The sequence below is a fragment of the Xiphophorus maculatus genome, chromosome 14 (assembly GCF_002775205.1).
Source record: "Xiphophorus maculatus strain JP 163 A chromosome 14, X_maculatus-5.0-male, whole genome shotgun sequence".
Classification (NCBI taxonomy): Eukaryota; Metazoa; Chordata; class Actinopteri; order Cyprinodontiformes; family Poeciliidae; genus Xiphophorus; species Xiphophorus maculatus.
The window spans coordinates 25,823,628-25,829,792 of NC_036456.1; positions in this window are offsets into that span (position 1 = coordinate 25,823,628).

A 6,165-nucleotide genomic window follows, 5' to 3' on the forward strand; every position below is an offset into this window, starting at 1 on the left:
ATTTTATTTTTCCTAACAATTAGAAATCTTTCAGAACATAAACTATTTGTTTAAGGCTAAAGTAATTTATTGGATTCATTGTTTTCAATCAATTATTCAAGTATTTCCAACTAATTTAGTAATTGATTAGTTGTTAACTGGAATATAGAGAAAAACGGCGATTTGCTGAAGCAACAACACAGTCAGAGCAGTAATTAAACCTGAAATTGTGCAAAATATATATACAGTTTACATTTACGTTAAGATTTAACTTGTGTCTGTAAAAATGCTCCTGAAGTGGCAAAGTTTTATAGTTTTAGCTTCACCTACTTCAAATTTGCAGAAAAAAATAAACAAAAACTAATTTTAAACACCTTTTGCGATCCAATTACCAGTTAATTTATCGCAATTTAGACAAAAATGTTTTCTTATTAAAGAACTATTTGTCTATTTGCATTGTTAATGTACACTGCTCAAAAAAATAAAGGGAACACTTAAACAGGTGTTTAACACTTAAAGTGTTCCCTTTATTTTTTTGAGCAGTATATTTCTAATTTTAAATTTAAAAAATGATTGAATGCGGCATTTTGTATACCCGATTAATCAATTAATCGTCAGAATAATTGATTAATCGTGAGGAAAAAACAGTAGAGTAATCAATTAAAATAATAGTTGCAGCTCTAATTTCTTTGCATCTTTTTAGGAAATTTAAAGTTATTTAATAGAGATCAAACCAATAAAATGACAAATATTGATTGCTTTAGCATCACTTTGTGAATCAGAGATGAGAACGAAAGTTAATTATGTTTAAATATTCAGTCAGGAAGGATTCTTTCATTATATCATATAGTATTTAGCAGTTTTGATGTGTCTTTTGTGATTTGTAGTGTGAAGGATCTAAAGCAGCGTCTGGAAGAGGCCAGTGAGATCAAGATAAACCTCGAGGCGGAGACGTCAGCAGTCGGTGGTCAGCCTTCGACCTTGAAAACTCTGGTGGATTTTCCAATCTCTGAGCCGCGAGGCGATGATGTTGCAGGAGTTAATTCTGCCGCACCGAAGACTTTAATCGAATCAACGGTTTCTAAACCCGATTCAAAGCTGGAGGTAAAAGTATCTGAACCTCCTGATGTCGTCCTGGACTCCAAAGCTGAAGCAAATTCAAAAGAAGAAGAATGTCAACCCTGCAGGAAGACTTCATCTGCAGCAGATAACTCTGTCGCCTGGGCACCGTGTATGTTCACAATTTAAAACTAGACAATGTTTTTATTATTACTTTAAAGAAAAAGTGTTTGCAGGTGATAAAAGACTGAAAAGATTATTTTTGTCATTTGCAAAAAGCATAGAAAATGTAAAAAGAGACACTAGCTGTGTTTCTATTACAAATTTGTGCAAAGATTTGTCAACATTTTTCAATTGTGGTTTTTCCATTTGATCAAAAGCTTAATTTTTTTTCAATTAGAAAACATGCAGAGCCAACCTCCTCCTTCCACTTTCCTGTCATCTTCTTCGTCATTTCTGCCAGTAGTAATATCCGGTTGTTGATCATGTGACTCGCTTGATGTGAAAAGTTTCTGTTGCAGTTTTGCAAAAAAAAAAAAAAATTTTGATACATTTAAAACGTCACCCTAATGCAATATTTGTTAATTGGAAAATGTGAGTTTTTCTTCGAAATTACTGTGTTTCCATTAAGCGTAATTCCAATTTGCACAATTTTAAGGTAAATGGAAACACTGCTAGGCACACTCTTATGGAAAAATCAGGAATTCATGAACATATTTTAAAGGAGCAGTATTACATAAAATTAGCTTTTCTGAGCTTTACATCATGCTATAATCAAAAAACATACCTGGAGTGTTACTTTGATTATTTCATGCATGTTGGAGAAATCATTAAATCTCTATGGCAACCATGCAGCTGTGTAAAATGCCTTGTTGGGGCTAGTCCTGCCTTCAAGGACACAGCTCCTCCCCCTCTCAGCTCCTTCAGACTAGCCAGCAGCAATTAGCAAACACCTGGTTGATCTCTTCATCTGCTGAGCTAATTATAGCAGCTACTTATCAGTGAAACGCTGGTAAAAACATTAAAGGGTTAATAGGAGCCATGTTGTGATGACTCACTTACGGAAGGTGGAGTTTCTTAAAGAGACGGAGGCCCAATTTCAAGGCGTTAAATTCCGAAATCAAATTTCTTTTAAGTAATACTTCTTATATGTAGCATTTTTACCATTGCAGCAGGGAGGAAGCGTCGGCGGCGTAGAGAGAGAAAGCAGAAGCGGGGCTGCAGGGCCGGCGTGCTAAATAGGCTACGGAGGCAACTACACAAATCACCGCTCCCCAGCCTGTTTCTCTCGAACGCCAGATCCCCTGCAAACAAGATGGATGAACTGAGACTACAGGCTGCATCTCACAGCGCAGTGAAGGACAGCTGTAGTCTTCTGATCACGGAGACCTGGCTGCATCCAGATGTAGCGGACTCTGCCATCAAGCTAGCAGGCTACACAGTACAACGCCACAACAGAACGAAAGAGTCCGGTAAGAGCAGAGGAGGAGGGCTCTGCATGTACGTGAACAACACCTGGTTACTAACACAGCGACTGTCATCAGCCATTGCTCCCCAGACCTGGAGTATGTGACTGTTAGATGCAGACCATTATACAGTACAGACCAAAAGTTTGGACACACCTTTTAATTCAATGAGTTTCCTTTATTTTCATGACTATTGACATTGTAGATTCACACTGAAGGCATCAAAACTATGAATAACACATGTGGAAATATGCACTAAACAAAAAGTGTAAAACAACTGAAAATACCCCTTATATTCTAGTTTCTTCAAAGTAGCAACCTTTTGCTGTGATTACTGCTTTGCACACACTCTGCATTTTCTTGATGAGCTTCAAGAGGTCGTCACCTGAAATGGTTTTCACTTCATAGGTCAACCTGCCCTGTCAGGTTAATAAGTGGAATTTATTGCCTTATAAATAGTCATGAAAATAAAGAAAACCCATTGAATTAGAAGGTGTGTCCAAACTTTTGGTCTGTACTGTACCTCCCCAGAGAGTTCACCGTAGTCATGGTAACCGCTGTTTACATACCACCGGATGCTAATGCTAAAACAGCTATTGGACTTTTGCATGGCAGCATTTGCCATCTGCAGAGCATCTATCCAGATGCTGTGCACATCACAGAGGGGGACTTCAACCATGCAGACTTGAAGACGGCGCTCCCCAAGTTCCACCAGCATGTAAAGTGTGCTACAAGAGAGGCTAACACTCTGGACAAAGTCTACTCCAACATCAAGCTAGGCTACAGGGCTAGACCACTTCCTCACCTGGGTCAGTCGGATCACCTGTCCCTGCATTTAATTCCTGCTTATGCCCCCCTCAGGAAAACTGCTCCAACCATCACCAAAACCATCAAATTCTGGCCCCAGGATGCGACACAGCAGCTGCAGGACTGTTCCGACAGGACAAACTGGGATGTTTTTGAACATCAGGACCTGGAGGTTTTTACAGACAGTGTACTGTGCTATATCAAGAACTGTATTGACACTGTAGCTGTAGATAAACGCATCCGGGTATTCCCAAACCAGAAGCCCTGGATGACTCAGGAGGTCCAGCGACTGCTATAGACCAGGAATACCGCCTTCAGGTCTGGGGACAGGACCGTCTACAGCACAGCTTGAGCTAACTTGAAGAGCGGCATCAGAATGGCTTAGTCTGACTACAGGAGGAGGATAGAGGGCTACCTTGACAGCAACAACAGCAGGCAGGTGTGGCAGGGAATCCAGCATCTCACCAACTACAGGACCAACCTCACAGCTGCGGAAGGCGACGCCACGCTGGCAGAGGAGCTGAACCTCTTCTTTGCCCGCTTTGAGGTGAAGCCAACAGAGGCAGCCACACTACACCAAGCGACCCACAACACCACACTCCTCGTTGTAGAGGAGCACGAGGTGAGGCGCACACTGCGGGCTGTCAACCCAAGGAAGGCTGCTGGACCTGATGGCGTCCCTGGACGTGTCCTGAAAGACTGCGCCGATCAGCTGGCTGGAGTCTTCACCAGGATCTTCAACCAGTCCCTAGCCCTGTCTACAGTCCCATCCTGCCTGAAATCTTCCACCATAGTCCCCATACCCAAGAAACCTCACATCTCCTGCCTCAACGACTACCGGCCAGTGGCACTAACCCCTGTGGTGACGAAGTGTTTTGAAAAACTGGTCCGGGGTCACATCACAGGACTTCTCCCTCCTGGCTTTGACCCCCACCAGTTCGCCTACAGAGCCAACAGATCCACAGAGGACGCTGTGATCACGGCCCTCCATGCTACTCTGTCACATCTGGAGCAGCAGGGGAGCTATGTGCGGATGCTCTTTGTGGACTACAGCTCTGCTTTTAATACCATCCTCCCTCACAGACTGGTGGACAAACTGGGGGACCTGGGCCTCCCTCACTCCACCTGCATGTGGATTCTGAGCTTCCTGACCAACCAACAGCAGAGAGTTAGGGTGGGAAGACATACATCCACTGCCCTCAGCCTTAGTACTGGCTCTCCACAGGGCTGTGTGCTGAGCCCCCTGCTCTATTGTCTGTACACATACGACTGCACCTCTGCCCACCACAGCAACACCATCATCAAGTTTGCTGATGACACCACAGTGTTGGGGCTCATCTCAGGAGGTGACGAGTCCGCCTACAGGGGTGAGGTGGAGCGGCTGTTGCAGTGGTGCAGGGAGAACAATCTGCTCCTCAACAACTCAAAGACAAAAGAACTCGTAATAGATTACAGGAGGAATAAAATGGACATTACACCACTAACCATTGGGGAAAAATGTGTGGAGAGGGTAGCTGATTTCCATTTCCTGGGGGTCCACATTGAGCAGGGCCTCACATGGAACATGAACACCTTGGAGCTGATAAAAAAGGCCCAGCAAAGACTGAACTTCCTGAGGGTTCTCAGGAGGAACAGCATCAAGGAGAAGCTGCTGGTGTCCTTCTACAAGTGCTCCATAGAGAGCATACTGACCTACTGTATCTGCGTATTTTTGTTTTTAAGCACTGATGGCACCTTTTAAATTTTGTTGTTCTTGTGACAATGACAATAAAGATTTATCTATCTATCTCTTATCTCTCTTTTTAAAAACAATTTAAGTTAACATAGTTTTTTGATTGTGCTATAAAATGGCACTTTAAGCCTGTAAAACACAGAATATCCCCGATGTAAGTATGGCAGGATGCACTAGTTAAAACGAATTTAAAATTATTATTGTTTTTGGATAAATGTATCTCCTCAAAATGCCTCCTTATTGTTTTGCAAAGGCTTCTCAGTAGGAATATAAAATCTGGTGTCAATGCTTCCTTAAAAACTTGAGTTTTCTCTTACCTTTAGATCCCGATGAGAAGATCCAAACGGATCCACCTTCTAACGGCGTCGGCGTCGTTCCAGACGAGTCCACTGAAACGTCTCCATCCGTCCAAACGGCGGCGGTGGCCGAGGAAATGGTCAAAGAACAACCAGCTGGCGTAGATTCCTGCCTCACTGCCGGGGAGAGGATAGGAAGTTTACTGCAGCCAGAAAAGATTTGTAAGAAACCTTAATCTGACGTGTGGGGGAATAAATAAATAAAGTCATACATTTAAAATCTGATTCCTGATGGTGTTTTTTACTGTTCACCACAGGTTGTCTTGGTCATAGCATCATCATGTCCCCAAAAGTAAGTCCTCAAACTACTTATTCTGTATATTTGTTCACAATATTTTGCATGTGGATGCTAAGGGCAGTCTGTCCCAACGAGTTCAAAAATCCACTTTTTTTGTGGTTCATTGAATACATCACAACTAAAGCCACACCAGGTTAGCGTAACGCAGGGGTGTCAAACTCCAGTCCTCGAGGGCCGCTGTCCTGCAACTTTTAGATGTGCCTCTGCTGCACCACACCTGAACAGAATAATTAGGTCATTAGCAAGGCTCTGGAGAACTGATCTACACAAGCAGGAGGTAATTAAGTCATTTCATTCCAGTGTTTTGTACCTGTGGCACATCTAAAAACTGCAGAACAGCGGCCCTTGAGGACTGGAGTTTGACACCCCTGGCGTAACGTAACATCAACTCTCTTCAGTGTATACGCTGCTACAGAGTGAAAAGGACAGAAAGTTAGCTATTTTCAGCTGTGTCTTTGTTTTTTCTCT